The 20,607-nt window shown below is 36.5% G+C and overlaps 1 protein-coding gene and 1 pseudogene across 1 annotated transcript in view; one reads left to right on the top strand and one right to left on the bottom strand.

Annotated features, from left to right (window-relative positions):
- Positions 1–20,607, bottom strand: part of LOC129238438 (TWiK family of potassium channels protein 7) — a 100,581-nt gene that overhangs the window by 11,509 nt on the left and 68,465 nt on the right. The window lies entirely within an intron of this gene.
- Positions 5,774–7,532, top strand: LOC129237824 (protein aubergine-like; annotated as a pseudogene).

The raw sequence follows: 20,607 nt of genomic DNA, 5'->3' as shown, positions 1-20,607 counted from the left end.
TAATTCGCATTATATGTTTTTGATTTTTGTTTTCTGTTGTTTTTCCTTTGGCTGCTCGGCTTACGCGTGCAATGCAAAGGATCAGCTGTCAACTGTGAGCCAAAATACCCACATCAATATCTAAATAACTGATACATTTATATACCGCGGCACTGTCGCTATTTAGCTTGACCTGCTGGCTCTGATTGAGAAAAGAGGCAAAATATTTTTTTATTGCGCAAAAACGCAGAAAATGCACTAAATGATTACCCACAAAGTGAAAGAATTTGATTTTTATCGCTTGGGTCAAAGCGCACAGCCATCGTTAATAGCATCTACATATTTCAACTGTTACACTCAAATATTTGCTTTCGATAAATATCTTTAAAAAACGACAATCTGCAGACAGCTCTAGCGCCCCTTTGCCCCTGCGCCTTCGTTAAGGCGACCTTAAATCATTTGTCTTTTTCTTCTTTGCGTCCTTTCAACTGCTTTGTTCTAACTTTGCCCAGTTATGCTATTATACAAATACATTTACAGCTCACTTGCGTCTTCAATTCACTGATACAATCGGAGCTGACACGAAACCGACAGTCAATCATAACTCAGCGTCCCTAATGGACAGTAAGGCAGTGAGTTGAGAAGATTTTCACTTTTGTTTGCTTTTGGTTTTGCTTTTTGTTTAGTCACTCTTTAGCTATTGTACTGTTTAGCTAAGCATAAAGGTCGTCTAGCCGCCCCTGCTGACTGCGCACATTGAGGTCACATACTCATGTCAATTATACTTCTTCAAATGAGTGAGAGGAAGTATTAACCAAATGGTTAACTGCTGGTATGTTAAGCCTGCTTTTTCATTTCCCACGCCATACTCATGCGCACATCTATTATCGGTGCATAGGTATCCCGCGAGTCTCTTTCTTATTTCGTTTGCAGCCCCTTGAGCTCCGGCTTATTTTTGTCGACAAAGTCAGAATTTTTGCTCCTTTTTTGATCACTTTTTTTTTTGGTATTTTAGTATGAAAACCCAATATATAAATTTAAGGCCGGAATTCAATCAGGCTTGCCATACGACGAAGCCTTAAATTGAATTAATGCCTCATTTTCTGATGACCTGCGAGAGGATAGCGGAAGAAATGATGAAGCGAAATAATGAAAAGATTACTGTTTATTACTTATTGGACATGTATGTGTGTGAGGGAGAGCAGAAAGCACAAGCAAAGCGGATGTATAATCCTCGAACGAGCAGTGCTTTATGGAAAACCTTTTTCTTGTAATCACCAATTAAGGTCAGAGAGAAATATGGTCATTAATTGATGGCAGTAGGCTAGTATTAGGTTGCATTTTCCTAATATTTTACACTTCTGTGATGTGGGGCATTTTCTCTTAATTTATGATTCGGGTTTTTTTTTTGTAATGCAAATTTTTAAATAATTTAAAATTTATTTTCCGATTTCCCTTTATTTTGCTGTCTTGATTTTAAAATAACCTCGTAAGTAATATATTTTACAATGATATTAAAATCCTTGCGACGCCTGATTTGTTCTTTGTCAATAAAAGATAAAGAGGGGCTACCAAACAAATGGCGCCACTTCTACATTAAAAGGAAATTTATTACGTTCTTTTAACGCTCAAGGTCACATAGTGTTTTGTGTTTGAGTTATTGCGTGCATTAAGGCTTTCCAAAATCACCAAAAAAAGTATAAACTGATATGTGATACCGCCGAATTTGAGCATTTACTTTATATAAAAGAAAAGGCGTAAGGCGTGTATTTACTTAAAAGTTGAAAGTTTTGATAAAACCTTCAAGAAATTTTAGCAATTTAGCGGTGTACAAACAGATGTTTTTTATGGTTTAAAATCAATAACTAGTTTAATTTTTTAATTATGTTATTTATTTATTAGAAGTAGCCGAGTTGATGCGTGACTACCATTTGCAATTCACAGAGAGAACGTCGGTTCGAATCTCGATGAAACACCAAAATTAAGAAAAACATTTTTCTAATAGCGGTCGCCCCTCGGCAGGCAATGGCAAACCTCCGAGTGTATTTCTGCCATGAAAAAGCTCCTCATAAAAATATTTGCCGTTCGGAGTCGGCTTAAAACTGTAGGTCCCTCCATTTGTGGAACAGCATCAAGACGCACAATACAAATAGGAGGAGGAGCTCGGCCAAACACCCCAAAAGGGTATACAGGCCAATTATGAATAATTATATTATGTCACGAAAAGCATTAGTAGCTGAGACTAATTTTCAATTAATTAAAATTCACGTTCAAATCATACAACTAAGGCTTGAGGTTTCTGTCTTTAATCTTCTAGTAACATGGCAAAGAGACTGACTGAATCTGTTACAGTTTTCACAGCTAAATTCTTGTGCAGATATTCATTACGCACCTACCAGGGAGCTTAAGCGATTTTTTAACGTTTTTTCTGATAATGATATATTAATTTTCTTTGAGTTTATTAAACAAAAAATTATTTTGATGACACTTATTTTAACTAAAACCTGCCAGGAGTTTCATGTTAAAAAAAATGTTATGATTTTTTTGTATTTCTTATGCGTTTCTGATGAAAATATTATTAGGTGTTCCACTAAGTTCTCGCTGTTTTTTTTTATGAAAATACAACTTTATTCTGAAAAAATGGTTACAAGTGAATCATTGAAAGTATTGCCCATCGCTGGCTACTACTTTTTTCCATCTTTCTGGTAGATCTCGTATATCGTCGCGGTAAAACTATTCACCTTTTGAGGCTTTCTACGGATCAAGCCATTTTTTGATGTCTTCATATGAATGGAACTGCTGGTCAGCTAGACCATGTGCCATCGATCGGAACCGGTGATAATCGGATGGCGCAATATCTGGAGAATATGGCGGGTCGGGTAGGATTCCCCATTTCAGTGTTTACAGGTAGATTTTAACGGGTTTGGCAACGTGAGGCCGAGCGTTGTCATGCTGTAGAATCACTTTGTCATGCTTCTCGCGCAGTGCTCGGCTCAATCGCATCTATTGAAGTCGATACCGATCCCCAGTGATGGTTTCGCTTGGTTTTAACAGTTCATAATAAATAACGCCAACTTGGTCCCACCAAATACATAGCATAACCTTCGAGGCATGAATACTTTGCCGAGACGACGACGTAGAAGCATGACCGGGCAGTCCCCATGACTCTCGACTTTCTTTATTTCGAATGAAAGAAGAAAATCAACACTTCCCGCAAATGACGATTATTCGGCACAAAATCAAACATTTTCACAAAACCAAAAGTATATGATACTAAACCAAAATCACTACTGTGTCGAAGCAGCTTGTTTACCATATGTCTAAGCTTGGTTTATGACGTTTAGGTTATGTTAGAATAGACTAACACACACTGCTGGCGGCATCTATTGACAAACAGCGGGAACTTACTTGCGCACCTAATACATTCTTTATATATTAATTATTTAAATTGAGATTTTCTCAATGTTTAATAGAAGTTAACGTGTCCCGCAGGACATCGTTTAAAAAATTAAAGTTGGTTGGCCACCACTTGGCCCGTTATGTTATACTTACTTTCCGGATCCTGGAATTAATTGTCCGTTCTTTGTGTATTACAGTTTACTTTATTGTATTCCTGAATATTAGCTGGTTGAAGATTACCGGTTAAAGCCCACTGGTTCAAGACTGCCCCCGCGGCGGCACACTCAGAACCTTTTATACTTAAACTAGCCTTATTCCTACCCTAACTCTGCTGACACAGCGGTTCCCACGATGTTGTGCATTTCGGGTGAAGTTGCTGTCTGCCGGATGCGCGTGTGGATCACGTTGCATTAAGCAGACGCACTGTCAGCATATTTCAATACACGGGTGTGCTTCTGCTGCAGGTGAGCGAGTTAACTGTGGTGTTAACTGCCCCCCTCTAAATATCTGCGTCCCGCAGATTGACATACGTATTCCGGACATTCACTTATTATGCCGTACGTTTCTTCCTTGCTGACCAACATTTTCGTGTAGTTTGCCACTACCCTCATACCTGCATGAACCGCAGCTCTTGTCATCAGAAAGCGGAATTCATCTGTTCTGACCTTAGGGATTGCGAGTACATAAAGCAGCAGTGAGCCGTTTGAAAATAAGGAGGGCTTCGCATATTCAATTGCCTCAATGGCATTTTGATAGGGTAAAGCCTCTTCTTCAGAAATTAGCTGATGTAACTCAACCGGGTTTAAGAGGTTGGTGTTGACTATGCCCGACTTTGCCATTTGACATGCGCGTACTACCGCACTTATTTCTTCCTTGAGGATCTGTATGCGGTTAAGCAGTACGGTTTCAGCAGCCGTAGTGCCAAACTCTTTCCCAATAGTGTTCACGTAACGTGTCATCTGATTGATCTGGTTCATAGATTCCCGAGTGGCATTGAAGAGTTCCTCATTTATTTTAAATTGGTGGTTGCTGTTTGCGATTACATCATCCTGACTTCTGAGGATTGTGTCCCAGTCTGTTGCGTCAGGCGAGCCGGCAACCCATTTCCAGGCCGATCCAAGCCAATTGATTGACCGGATTTTACGGGGTTTAGTGGCCCGAAGTTCGGCGAGGCGTTGGCTAATGTGGTTCAAGTTGTATGCCGCGAAGGATTTTGCGACATCATTCCTCATGCCCTTTGCAGCCGTTTCGAATTTCTCCAATGCTTCACTGAAGAGATTCAAATCAATCTTATGTATCAATTTAAAATGGCCATTTACTATCCAGCCTTGACCTTGATTTATCGCTACCAATGGGGCATCGTAGCCGAAGATGTTGAATCCGCAAACGCAGGGGATTACGAGTAATCTAGCTTGATAAAATTTTCAATAAAAATGTACAAATTTTCTTAGTGTGGCAATAAAATAACATAACAAAAATCGGTAACTTCTTGTTTCAGCCTTAAGTTAATATTGCCAGTTGCGCGTGTTCTTTTCTTGAAAGCAACTTGTTCCTAATCGAATATCTTTCGAAAGGAAAAGGGAGAAAAAGCATTTCATCGTTTATATTAAAACAAGTGGCTTTTAGGAAAAGAGGAGCGTTACAGATATGGCAAAAAATTTTTTTTTTTTTTTTTTTTTTACAATTTACAACGCCTTACATTATTTGAATATATTTGGCGTGTTTTTTCCCCCTTTTTTCTGTCTTTTTTCAGTTTTTTTCTCTTTTTTCTTAAATATAAAAAATTATTTCATATAAAAATATTTGTTTTTCTTCTTTTTTTTTATATAAAAAATTGTTTCATATAAAAATATTTGTTTTTCTTCTTTTTTTTTTAAATATAAAAAATTGTTTCATATAAAAATATTTGTTTTTTAAATTTTAGTTTTACTTTATAATTTTGTGTATTAATTAATTAATTAAAATTTTGTGTATTAATAATAGTTACAAAAAAAAATTTTAATTAATATATAATTTTTTCTTTCTTTAAAGTGCCATTCTTTTTCTGAAAAGCTCTCTATTCATTTCATCATTCCCATGAAGAGTCGAACCCCGATATTCAAAGAATATCCACCAATTTTATGGGTTGAGAGAGTTATTTTTATTGTATTTATTTTTTATTTCAACGTCGCAAAAAATATTTGTATTTATTTATTTTTTTTTTGTAAGTGCCATTCTTTTTCTTAAAAGCTCTCTATTAATTTCATCATTCCCATGAGGAGTCGAACCCCGATATTCAAAGAATATCCACCAATTTATGGGTTGGAAGACAGCTGCTTTTCTTTGTACTGTGCCTCCCCCCATAAAAATCGTGAGGGTGAAACTATCCAAAAATTAAACACGTTGGGCAATTGGAGGTGACTGATTCACAGCAGCTACAAGTGCTAAATTTTATTTTACGTCGTGCTATGGCAGGGCTGAATTTAGAACTTGTTGGGCGTAGTTTCTTTGATCCGAAGGCAAAGCATTGTCTAAACAGTTTTTACCTCGAATTATGACCTGGATATCAAACTTCAATACGACAACATGAGCAAGACATTCTCTTATGTGCTGAAATTGCTCATAAAGTAATGCGCACTGATACGTTATATAAAATTCTACAAGATTGCGTCGGTAAACCAGACTACCATGATGCTTTTAAAAGAGAAGTCGTTGGAACAATAATCCTTACCGACTATAATAATAAAACATATTGGATAAATGACGTGGATTTCCAACAGTCGCTCAAGTCGAAATTTCAAACCAAAGACGGAGAGATTTCGTATATTGACTATTATAAAAAACGTTACGATTGCAATGAATTTGCAGATTGGACGCGATAATTTCGAAATAATTCAATGTACAAACACGTTGACATTAAGAGGTGGTACGTGATTACGCCATCACGGAATTTACGTGAAGTTCAAAATTTCGTACAAATGTGTATAAGAGCGGCTAATGGAATGCGTATGGGCATTGCAGAGCCTATATATCAACAAATTAGTGACGATCATAGTGGATCTTATTCACAAGCAATCAGTTTTCTACTGGAGATCCTCAAATCGTGATGGTACTTCTGGTATCTGGAAATGAAGAAAAAATATGGTTGCGTCAAAAAGAAGTGTTGCGTTGACCGTCCAATGCCATCTCAGGTAGTGACACTACGTACTATTGCCCCTCATGGAGACAAAGCCGCTGGTTTGATGTCTATAGCCACTAAAGTTGTTATACAAATGAATGCAAAACTCATGGGAGCACCTTGGTTAACCGAAATTCCAGTAAGTGGTCTAATGACTGTTGGTTTCGATGTTTGTCATTCTCCCAGAGATAAAACTAAATCTTACGGCGCATTAGTAGCCACAATGGATCTGAAGTCGAAGCCCATCTACTTCTCTTCAGTTTCAGAGCATGTGAAAGGCCAGGAGCTATCAAACGAAATAGCATTGCGCATGGGCTATGCTTTGAAAGCATATCAACAAGAGCATGGTATGTTACCAAAGAAAATCCCCTTCTATCGTGACGGAGTCGGTGATGGGCAATTGCATCAAGTTTTCAGCACCGAAGTGAAATTTTTGATAGAAAGGTTAAGCAAAATGTATTCTGATTATGAGAAGAAACCTACGATTTGCCCCTTGGCGTTTATAGTAGTATCGAAGCGAATTAATACTCGTTACTTCATTAATGGCAGGAATCCACCTCCAGGTTCCGTGGTTGAGAAACTCGAGCAAGAGTATAAGCGTGTGGGCTCTGAAAAACCACCTATGTTTGCATATGTTGTGGTACCAAAAAGTATTAATACCCGACTCTTTGCACGAGGCCGAAATCCGCCTCCTGGTACAATAGTCGATGATGTAGTTACGTGTCCAGAACGTTATGACTTTTTCTTGGTATCTCAGTCTGTGCGACAAGGAACAGTGTCCCCAACAAACTATAATATTGTATACAGCAATATTCGTTTAACACCAGATCAAATGCAGCTTTTAACATACAAAATTACCCATCTGTATTATAATTGGAGTGGCACTTGCCGTGTACCTGCCGTGTGCCAATACGCGCACAAACTTGCATTCCTTGTTGCTGAGAGCATTCATCGTTTGCCAAGTAAAGCTTTAGAAAAGCAACTTTATTTCCTTTAAACAGTTTGAAAGTTTATATATTTTATACATAATGAGATAAACTAAATTTTATCCATTTCAATTTTTCCTTGGGACGATTCCTTGGGACAACTACCTTATTAAAGGTGTTAGCGTGGATAAGGGTATTCCAACATTAAAAAGAAAAATTTGTTTAAATTTACTTTATATTGTTATTACAAAAGTTTTCATAAATAAAAATAAAAAGGAACAAAAAATTAGGAAAAAATAAAAAGGTAAATATGTTGGGTTTTTTCCTCTTTTATGTTTTGTTGATAACGATTTTTTCGTTTTTCAAAAATTTTTTTTTTTTTTTTTTTTTCTTTTCTTCTCCAACGGATTATGCGAAGGAGGCATTTTAAATTTTGTTTAGGACAGAGGGCCATACTGTTCTCGAACCAGCTACGGAGAGATCGCCAGAATCCCGTTTGGAAGTAGTGTAGCCATTTGTCAAATTCGATGGCACTACGAGCCTACTAAGGCACGATTCATCCCACTAACAAGCCCGCTCTTGTAGTAATGACCATTTCCTTTGTACTAAGTTTACTTTCTTATTTTAGTTTATTTCAGTATAATTCTTTATTATTTTTTATTGTAATGTTTTTTTTTGTTTTATTTTATTGGTTAAGGTCACGGAAGGGACGCGGGAACCCTTTTTAGTCGTCCTACAATCAGATTGCAGGCAACCTACTTAGGACGCTTCCTTCACACGATTCTCGGAAGCCTAAACAACCTCTAATTTAGCTGCCAGAGGCCAGAAATAGTTGGCATGTTCCCATGTGAACGACAACGTGCACCCAGATAGGGCGTATCCAGTCCACTGGCTGCAGCTGCTTTATCATGCCGAGATCGTTGACGTTACCCAATTTACTTATGAACATGGCTGTAATTACACTAGGCAATTAACATTTTTCCTTTTTTTTTTTTGATATTTACGAATCCGGGCAAGGAGTCGAACCTTATGCCAATGGCACCCACCAATTCGCCACAGATTTAAAATATGTAATTTTTCTCAAGCATCTTTTTGTATTCTTTTTTATTCTTTTTATATTCTTTCCTTCTGACGAGGAGTCGAACCTTGCACTATGAATGTATCACGGTGCCCACCAATTTGTCAGGGATTTTAATACGATTCTCTGCGTAATTATCTTAAAATTTTTTATTTTTGCAGCCTTAAAATAAGGCATTTAGTTAATTTACAAGTACTTGGCCCCATGCAATCTCCAATGTGGAAGGTGTAGCATGACTACTATTGCGGGCACACAAGACTGTAACCGACCGACATTATAGTCGTAGGAGTCCGTCCTCGTAGGCGTAGGCATACGGCCTCCTGTGGCAATTCTAATGTCACCGAGCGCAGACGAAAAATTGCTGTGGTGCAGTAACAAGTAACATTTTGTTTTATTTCCTTGACAAATTTTAGCCATCTTCTTTTATCCTCGTGAGTAAATTGCCAGGAGGGTCCCCCCGTAGGTAGTGAATCGCTGAGCAATATCCTCCGAGTTTTATATTTATTTATCGCAGTAGTGCAGTTATAAGTAATGTTTTATTTAATTTACAAATTTTAGAAATTTTTTTTTTTCATCCTCGTGAGTAAATTGCCAGGAGGGTCCCCCCGTAGGTAGTGAATCGCTGAGCAATATACTCTGAGTTTTATATTTATTTATTGCAGTAGTGCAGTTATAAGTAATGTTTTATTTAGTTCACAAATTTTAGAAAATTCCTTTCATCCGCGTGAGTAAATTGCCAGGAGGGTCCCCCCGTAGGTGGTGAATCGCTGAGCAATTTACTTCGAGATTCGTATTTATTTTATAATTAATTTTTTTTTTTTTTTTTATTTGAGCATTCACCCTTCACTGCACCTCACAAACCTTTCATCCTCGTGCTCCGCTCCATTTTGCCGGATATTCCCTTACTAAACAAGGGAATCCTTTGTGAAGCTCGCATTGCGGCTGTTATTCTGCACAAGTACGGCTTCACATTGTGGAAGGGCATTTTCAAGTGATTGTTCGTTTTGCGCCGTGAACCGTCGGGAATTTTTTTCAAACACTTAATTTGATTTGAATTTATTTCAAATTCAGTTTTAATTTCAGTTTATTTGGTTAACTCCGTTTTTTAATTTATTTATTAAATTTTATTTCATTTGAACTTAATTTATTTTGTGTTAATTTACATTAAAAAATTTAGCTATGATCCCAATTTTGGTTTCTTGTCTAATTTTAATTTAATTTTAGATAAATTTGATTTATTTTATTTTATCAGGTTAAATTTTATTTTACATTTTTTTTTTTTATGACACGGCGCACTCACTTTTTTATTTTAACTTTTTTCCCACTTCCACTATAGCATAAAGACTCCCTTGCGGAGATCCTTGTTAGGTACCCCATCTTTTGAAAAAAAGAGGGGTCCCTGCTCGGGCGCCAGTTAACGTGTCCCGCAGGACATCGTTTAAAAAATTAAAGTTGCGGGCCAACCACTTGGGATCCTGGAATTAATGGTCCGTTCTTTGTGTTTTACAGTTTACTTTATTGTATTCCTGAATATTAGCTGGTTGAAGATTACCGGTTAAAGCCCACTGGTTCAAGACTGCCCCCGCGGCGGCACACTCAGAACCTTTTATACTTAGACTAGCCTTATTCCAACCTAACTCTGCTGACACAGCGGTTCCCACGATGTTGTGCATTTCGGGTGAAGTTGCTGTCTGCCGGATGCGCGTGTGGATCACGTTGCATTAAGCAGACGCACTGTCAGCATATTTCAATACACGGGTGTGCTTCTGCTGCAGGTGAGCGAGTTAACTGTGGTGTTAACTTAGATAATACCATTGGCACTTGTTTTTTTTGTACATCTATTGCTTTTATGCTATTATTTGCAAAATATTGTAGAATAAAATATCACAAACAAGACAACTAGAAATAAGAGGAATTGTAGTAACAAGACAATTTCCGATAAAAACTTCCTCAGATTTTTTCTTAATCTTCTTTAATTTGAGATCCGCATAATCGCATCAAGACCTTTTATAAATTTATAATTTTTCTAATTATGGATTCAAAGTTAAACTAATCGCATTGTATTTGTATTAATTTCATACCATAAAAGAGTTCATATTTCAGTTTTCCCCGCAAAAAACTATGGCCTATTTTTACTACTTTTAAGCCCACCCTTGTATCAGCGCATAGTAGTCGACATACCCTATTCCTATGCATATATTTCTCATAGCATTTATTCAAACTCAATCTCTAGGAAGTCTATTATTCCACATAGAAGCTGCATATTTCCGGGCCCACATTTTTGAAGCGAAAAGAAAACTTTGGTATTGATATAGTCGAGCACTTAATAATTAATTTACTAGAATGGTTCATTCTCCATTATTTTCGCAAGTTGAATATAAGTAAATATAATCATTACTAAATAGCTGTAAATACGAAGCTGTAATTTATTTAAAAACATAATTATAAAACTATTTTTTCTTATTGTAAGCCCAACAAACGAAAAATGCTGCACCAAAATATAAGAATTCATATGCATTTGTAAGTATCTGCATATATTCCACGCCCCCATTGATTTATGAGTCAATGATTGTAAATCAACGCATGACTTTTCTCCTTCGCGCTCCACATAAAATATGGAAGTTAATAGTGAAATTTAAATGATAAGTGCATATATGGATTGTATTTTATTGCACATATCTATACAAGCATATCCGCACATTCGTATGGACTTTATTAATGCACAAGTAAAAGGGAAAGTCACTGCGAAATATGGCAGAATTTAGCGCTGCATATAGAGGGTAAAGAGTACGAGTAAGTAAGTAAGTAGCGCGATGGCGAGTGTGGAGCTATGGACTGCCGAACCCAGTCGCAACCATACTTACCATTTTAAAGATATCCAGCGGCCACAGTGAAAAATGTAATTGGCTGTTGTTCGCGTATTTCTTGTAGCAAATAAGGGAATCTGTGCTTTAAATGGCAAGCGAAAGATGTGAAGTCTATTTGGTCAATAAATATGGCAGCATAATCACGTATCGTTAAAAAATATGTATGTGTGGATATGCATACTTACAGGGGCCGTTGAGCCATCAGTGAGTTAAGGGGAATAACATGCTTTTTTTGGAGCGTGCCGTAATTGACTCTCTGATGGAAGCCTGAGCTATCACCTCCACGCGGTAACGGCTGGAAACTTCTGTGTATTTGTTGGTTGACGTAGTTTGTTATTTTGTTAACAAATGCTTTAATCGATAAATACGCAGAAGGCTAAGATAGACAGACTCCTAATCCAAGGCGGAACAGCATATGCCGAGGGATGCGTGGCTAAGAGGATGCTTAGTCGTGAATATGCGAACTCCGGATACCTGGTGACCTCCGGTTTTAATTAAATGCCTTCCCGCGGTACAAGGGCTCTGCCGTGGGTGACCTCCCTTCCCTAACACTCGTGGGAATCACATGGACACAAAACAAGAAAAAACAAAAACCAAACACGACGAATCTGCTGCTGGGCAATCGTCGTCGGTTAACTCGACCGAATCAGCCATCGGGCTGAATAACCCTCTTTCGGCTGCGCGCAGCGTTGTTGGACATGCGCCTAGTCAACCTTCAACAGCATCTACTTTGGCAGGTGTTGCTGATAAGAAAATTCCCGCATCAACATCCACACAGTCTAATGAAGACCGACCTTTCCTGGCTCCTAGGCCAACGTCGGAACATTTAGAATCCGGTCATGAGTCAATGGACTCCTCTGATACCGACACCCTGTGTGGAGACAACAATAGTGTTGTCTCAGAAAAATCTGGATGCACGGTCATTGGTTCAGACCTTGGTAAACTGAACCTAACATCTGGCTTCGTCAAAATGAAGTCAGCTGAGAAAAGGCGTTTCAAGCAAGCGATGGCAAGTGGTCACTCTAGAGAGAAGGCTCTGGAAATAGCAAGAAATGCCTCCACGGCGAAAAGAGTGCGCTCGGAAGAGTCAGCCAAAGAAACGCCAGGTGGCAAAAAACCCAAAACGCACGTGGAAAGGCCAACTTTTAGCCAAGTGGCTAGCATTGTTCGGCTGGGTATTGTCCCTTCTGATCTAGCTAAGTCACCTTTTAACAAAGAACAATTGGTTCTCATTCAAGAAACGGTTATTGACGTAATGGTCGAGGTCGACGACAATAACAAGCCAGTATTTGAGGGTGCAATACACAGGAACGGTTGGTTGCTGTTTCTTTGCTCCAATAATGACACGGCCAAATGGATACGAAGCAATTTCGATCTTATTAAGAAGAAATGTGGGTTAGAAATGATGCTCGTGGAGGAAAATGATTTTCCTAAAACGTTCATCGTGAGGGGTTTCTTCCCACAGAGTATTGAACTCTCTAACGAGAAAATTCTTGCGACCATTGGGGTCCAGAACAATCTGGCAGCCAAACACTGGAAAGTGATTCAAAGGTCGACCGAAGGTGCCTCACTTCACCTTGTCATGACGGTTGACGACGAATCGCTGAGTAAGCTAACAGAGCTGAAAGGCAAAATTGCATATCGCTTCGGCCATGTGCGCCTTATTCTCAAAAACAATAAAGCGGGGGTAAAGGCAGAGGAAAGCGTTGGTACAGCAGAGCCACTAGGCGCGCAAGAAGTACCTGCCGCAACATCCATAAGTAGTGCTGTTGGGCATACTGATGAAACGGCACCCGAAGAGGTGGAGAAACCCTCAACAAGCAAAGCGGCGTTAGAGCGACAAAACGCGATAAAGGTCGTGAAAAAGGCTACCGCTGCAGCTCGGCACACACAGGTGCCAAAGCAAGCAAAACCACGGCCGGTGGGGGTCATAAGGACCACAAAAACAAGGGACCTCGGGGCGCAAGGCTTCAGCACGGCAGAAAATAACCAAAAATGAGCACATTGAAGGTGCTACAGGCGAACTTGCACCATGCCACAGGAGCATCAGCCACCATGTGCAAGAGATTCGCCGAAGAAAAAATATCCATAGTGTAGTATGATTATAAGTCGGATATGCCTTAACATTAATATTCATAAACATTTTGTTTTGGTTTTTATTTTATTGTCCACTTATGCATTCACTGTGCTGTGCCGTTTAAATAAAGTATCATATTTCTTAAAAGGTTCATTACACTTGAAAGTAAACGCAAATATAGCTAACGTAATTATTATATGCGCGGCGCGTGAATGCTAGAATCATATTACACAAGTAAACACCGAAAAATTGTTGTTGGCTTGCATTGATAAAAGTTACTATAAAAACGCTTGTAATTAGTATGTAAGACACAATAAAGAAAATAGTCGTTCGCCAAGCTGGATGCCTAGCTTGGAACGACAAATAAATATATTTAACAACTCAAATAAATATTCTTTCATTACATGGCGATCCTGCCAGCTTGGTGCTAAGATTTTTTTGCACAAGTGGCGGAAAGCTCAAATGCTTATTCCAAAGTCCAGCTTGGTGCTAAGATTTTTGCACAAGTGGCGGAAAGCAAATACTAATAACAAAGTCCTGGTATTGATCAGCCAATAAGATCTACCAGTTGCGTGAAGTTCCTGGTCTGGCCAATAGACCAGAAGATAGATGACCACAGAAGGGCCGAAAGCTATCTCCATTGAGGAGTACAGGAGAAGAAACCATTTATTAAAGAAACCAGCCGATCAAGAACCAGTCATCCCAATCATAAAGAAGCCAAAGCGCAGAGGCGGCTATACCCAGCGCATTAAGCGAGAGATTGGATATCTCCTCCGAGAAGTCAACACTCAGCCACCACCACCTTGGAAAAAGGCTTGCTCCATTTGGGAACGCATCTCAAAATTGGAATTCCTGCTGCAACAGCGTAAGCAAATTAAATAAATAAAAACAAAAAAAACTGTGCGTGTTTCACGCAGACAGTATAGGCTGACAAGCGTTAACCGCTCGCAGAAAAAAAAAAAAAAAAATACAATAAATTATTTCTTTACATGGCGAGAATTAAACCACTTTGGTTTCTGTTGGTTATATGTTTGCCTTATAAAAATTTAAAGATGAAACTGTAAATGAATATATTAAGCAAAAAAAAAAAAAAATGATTCGGAAAGTCATTTTAAATTATGAAAATGTTTGAATTTGATATAATATACTTTCTAATATGCTTACTTAATAAATGAATTAACTTGAAAAACAAAAAATTTTAAATCCAATGTAAAAAAAAAAAAAAAAAAAAAAAAAATTTATACATACATTATATACATATATACATTATACATTATTACATTGCATAAATTATTTGATTTACGGTATAAGGTCCCCAATAGATAATCTTTCAGAAATGGGAAAAACCTTATCAAAAGTTGATAAACCCAATGCCAATGTAGTAAACGAAGTAGTCGTTAACACTGGCTTAAATTTAGTAGAAATTTGCTTAATTGTAATCACAGTCGTAACCTTATTGATATTAGCATTAAAATTATATGCTATGCATAATAAAAAACTAAAGAAAAAGTATATGAGTAGATCTAATGAGTTAGACAAAATATGAACAAATGGTCCGAAATTCATAAAACTTTACTGATAGAAAAGGAAAATTTCAAAAAATCGTTTAAATGTATAAATAAAAATATACAAATAAAACAGGAAACAGTTAAAAAACATTTAGAAAATTTAGTATTAGCATTAGAATCAATTAGAAATTTAACTTATATAAATTTCGAGCGACTCACAAAGGATCATCAAAAAGAAGCTCTTGACATATTTTGGCAACTACGAGATCAATTAGTAAAAGTTTTAGCCAAATACAACATCCAACAGGAAGTATCTCATTCAATTAATGAGAAAATTTCAATAAATATTATTGAAAACCCACCAGCTAATCTATTAACAAAGCTTGAAGCAGTTTCCTCAGAAACAGATTGTCCAATTACTAATTCAGAAATAGAGTCAGAAGAAGAAGGCGAAATGACACAAACAGTTGTGGAATTTCTCAGCACGGCTGCAAAGCTAGTGACTGAATTCGATGGTAAACCAGAAAATCTACGGTCATTCTTAGATTCCTTAAAATTAGTTGAAGTGATCAAGGGTGAGCACGAAACTGTTGCTGTTTCACTCATAAAAACAAAATTAAAAGGGAATGCCAGAAATCTCATAGACACAGAAACAACAATCTCTGAAATAATCACAAAACTTAACAGGTCAGTTAAAGGAGAATCGGTAGAAGTATTAGCTGCAAAAATAATGAGTATCAGACAGAACAACAAACCAGCTAATAGTTATTGTAATGAGATAGAAGCTCTTACAAAAAACTTAGAAAATGCCTATATCACAGATGGGTTGTCGGCAGAACTCGCAAGTAAATACTCGACACAAACTGCAGTAAAAGCATTGACCAAAAACTGCAGCATTGAAAAAGTCAAATTAATAATGGAAGCCGGCCATTTTAACAATATGAACGATGCGATAAGCAAATTCATTGGTAGCTGTACTGAAGCTACAGGACAACAAAACACAATACTACATTTTGGTCAACGACCATTTAATGGACGATTTGCCAGAAATGGAAGGTTTCAAAGAAGAAACAACTTCCCTAGAAATCAAAATCGTTCAAATTTTGATAATTTAGGAAATAATAATCAAAATAGATATCGTTACCGACAAGGCAGACCAAATTTCAACCGGAACATGACACACAATGTACGAGTTGCCCAATCGGACGAAAACAACTCGGAAAACTAATCTATTCCTCTAAGATACATACGCTTAACCTTAACTTTAGCATTTTTGTACAACTTAAAATAGCAGATTTAAATACAAACATTACACTACTTGTAGATACTGGCGCAGATATATCACTTTTAAAATTCAATAAATCCACTTTTCAAAAAATAAACACAAAACACATTACAGCATTAAGCGGTATAGGGCAAGGCAAAATCAGTTCTATTGGTACAATATTTTTTGATTTAAAATTTACGAAATTTTTAATTCCACATAAATTTCACGTTATCCCGGATAACTTTCCAATTCCATGTGATGGTATAATAGGCATGGATTTCATGAAAAAATTCAATTGTGTATTAGACTTTACTCAAAATTACGATGCTCTAATTCTGAGACCAGATAATTTAACACAAATTATAGAAATACCAATAACAACAACATGTAACGACGAAATAATCATTCCCGCAAGGTCAGAAGTTATACGAAAAATAAACTTACCTAATACCTTGGATGAAGCACTGATTCCAAATCAAGAACCACACCCTGGAATATTTATAGCCAATACCTTGGTAAAACCTGACAACGCCTATATCCGCATTTTAAATACAAATTATAATACAGTATCTTTAAAGCAAAGCAACATTTTAACTGAAAATGTTTCTGATTACGACATAATAAACAATAACACGGGAAATGCACAAAGAAAAACGGACATTCTCAACAAATTGAGAAAAAATTTTCCTAAAACATATGAAAAACAATTGACAAACCTATGTTCCGAATACAGTGACATATTTGGGTTAGAAACAGAAACAATAACAACAAATAATTTTTATAAGCAAAAGTTAATGGTTAAAGACAAACAGCCGGTATACATAAAGAACTACCGTATACCCCACACACATAAGGATGAAATTGAGAGACAAGTAAACAAACTTATAGAAGACAAAATAGTCGAACCATCATTTTCAGAATACAATAGTCCAATACTATTGGTACCAAAAAAGTCTCTACCGAACACAGTAGAAAAAAGATGGAGATTAGTAATCGACTACAGACAAATCAACAAAAAATTAATTGCAGATAAATTCCCGTTGCCGAGAATAGATGACATTTTAGACCAACTCGGAAGGGCAAAGTATTTTTCATGTCTCGATCTAATGACTGGATTTCATCAAATAGAACTTGATAAAAATTCAAGAAATTTCACATCCTTTTCAACCAACAACGGTTCATACAGATTTACTAGACTACCATATGGCTTAAAGGTAGCACCTAATTCATTCCAAAGAATGATGACAATTGCTTTCAGTGGTTTAAAACCAGAGCAAGCTTTCTTATATATGGACGACTTAGTAGTCCTTGGTTGCTCTGAAAAACATATGCTTTCAAACTTGAAAAATGTTTTCGATTTATGTAGAACACATAATCTAAAATTACATCCTGAAAAATGTTCATTTTTTATGCATGAAGTAACCTACCTCGGGCATAAATGTACAAACAAGGGGATACTTCCAGACGACAATAAGTACTCGGTAATAAAAAATTATCCTACACCCACAGACGGAGATAGTGCAAAAAGGTTCGTCGCCTTTTGCAACTACTACCGCAGGTTTATTAAAAACTTCGCTGAATATTCAAGACACCTAACAAGGTTATCTAAAAAGGGAGTTGCTTTCGAATGGACAAAAGAATGCAATGATGCATTTGTGTACCTCAAAAGAGCATTAATGAGTCCTACATTGTTACAATATCCCGACTTTAAGAAACCATTTTGCTTAACAACAGACGCAAGCAAATACGCGTGTGGTGCAGTACTTACTCAGGAATATGAAGGAAAACATCTACCAGTAGCATATGCCTCCAAAAGTTTCACAAAAGGAGAAAGCAACAAGTCGACAATTGAACAAGAGTTAGCTGCCATACACTGGGCAATAACCCATTTCAGACCTTATGTCTATGGTACAAAGTTTTTAGTTAGAACCGATCACAGACCCCTGTCTTACCTGTTCTCAATGAAGAATCCAAGTTCAAAACTAACACGAATGAGACTTGATTTAGAAGAGTATGATTTCGTAGTAGAATATCTTAGAGGAAAAGATAATCACGTTGCGGACGCTTTGTCTCGCATTACAATAAATGACTTAAAAGATAATCACGTCGCGGACGCTTTGTCTCGCATTACAATCAATGACTTAAAGGAAATAAATGAAAAGAATCAAAATTTATACAAAATAGTGACTAGATCAATGTCGAAAAATAACAACAGTCCAACTACACAGCAGCACATTAAAACATATGATAAGCCCAAAATATATGTCCCAATTAATAACACTGACGTCAGGAAATACAATAAATTAAAGATTACACCCACGCGATGTTACATCAAACGAGGAAAATCTATAATGGCATATATAAAAATTGATGACTTATTTGTTAATGGGAAAATTGACTTAGGACAATTCTTCTCTAGGCTCGACGAAGTGGCCGACAAATATGGCATTAATAATTTACAAGTGGCACCTAGCGAGAAAATTTTCGAATTTGTCTCGATAAATGATTTTAAAAATAAGGGCAATATGATATTAAATAAAGTAAAAGTAGCGCTACTGAATGAGGTGACCCAGATCAATGATGCTAAAACTGTAATGGACATTCTAAAAAGATACCACGATGACCCTATAGAAGGCGGTCATTGCGGAATTTTCAGAACACTTATGAAAATTAAAAGACATTACTTCTGGAATAAAATGTCAAAAGATGTTGCTAAGTACGTAAAAACTTGCGAAAAATGCCAAAAAACCAAAATAACAAAGCATTTAAAAAGCCCAATGACTATAACACCAACACCTACAGGTACATTTGATACAGTTATTGTAGACACGATAGGCCCACTACCTACAACAATTAATGGCAATACTTATGCAGTCACAATAATATGCGACATGACAAAATATTTAGTCACGATACCCATCCAAGACAAAAACGCCAAGACAGTGGCGAAAGCAATATTTGAAAAGTTTATTCTTACCTACGGTCCAATGAAGACGTTCATTTCGGACATGGGTACAGAATACAAAAATTCAATACTAACAGAGCAATGTGAATTGCTAAAAATAGAGAAAATTAATTCAACTGCTTACCACCACCAAACATTAGGAGTAATAGAAAGATCACATAAAACTTTCAATCAATACATAAGATCTTACATATCGATTGACAAAAACGACTGGGATGAGTGGCTACAATACTTCACATACTGTTTTAACACCACTCCTTCTACAGTACATGACTATTGTCCGTATGAATTAGTTCTTGGAAAAACACCAAACATGTTTCAGCAGTTCAAAAATGTAGACCAAATTACTCCATTATATAACATAGATAACTACGCTAGAGAAGTAAGATTTAGGCTAGAAGTAGCACATAAAAGAGCTCGCAATATGATAGACATAGCTAAAATTAAGCAAAAAAACATTTTATGATGAAAATAGTTTAGATCACAATTTTAGCATAGGCAATTTAGTTTTACTTAGAAATGAAGTGGCCCATAAACTGGAACCCCAATATTGTGGGCCTTATACCATTAAAGCAATAGATGATAAAAATAATGTTACTATAGTCGATAAGTTATCTTTAAAAGAACAAATAGTTCACAAAAATAGGCTTAAGATTTATCAACAATAAGTAGTTTTAAAGACCGGTCTAAACTTAGAAAATTAATACAATATATACATATAAATAAAATTAAGATTACTCTTATGTACATTTTTATTTTAACAATTCAATGTAAAAGAATGTTCATACAAAAAAAAAAGTTGTATGAGCATTCTTCCGAAGAAGGGAGGTGTAGTATGATTATAAGTCGGATATGCCTTAACATTAATATTCATAAACATTTTGTTTTGGTTTTTATTTTATTGTCCACTTATGCATTCACTGTGCTGTGCCGTTTAAATAAAGTATCATATTTCTTAAAAGGTTCATTACACTTGAAAGTAAACGCAAATATAGCTAACGTAATTATTATATGCGCGGCGCGTGAATGCTAGAATCATATTACACAAGTAAACACCGAAAAATTGTTGTTGGCTTGCATTGATAAAAGTTACTATAAAAACGCTTGTAATTAGTATGTAAGACACAATAAAGAAAATAGTCGTTCGCCAAGCTGGATGCCTAGCTTGGAACGACAAATAAATATATTTAACAACTCAAATAAATATTCTTTCATTACAATAGCTCTACTACAAGAGCCGTGGGTATTTGGTGGTCAAGTTAAAGGACTATCTAGCAAGGAATGTAAGTTGGTTTATTATCATTGTCCGCGTCCAAGGGCTGCGATAATGGTAGACAATAACACTAACTACTTTCCACTTTCAGAATTTACCAGCCAGGATCTG

This window comes from Anastrepha obliqua, chromosome 2 (assembly GCF_027943255.1).
Source record: "Anastrepha obliqua isolate idAnaObli1 chromosome 2, idAnaObli1_1.0, whole genome shotgun sequence".
Classification (NCBI taxonomy): Eukaryota; Metazoa; Arthropoda; class Insecta; order Diptera; family Tephritidae; genus Anastrepha; species Anastrepha obliqua.
This window is presented reverse-complemented; position numbering and strand designations above follow the sequence as displayed.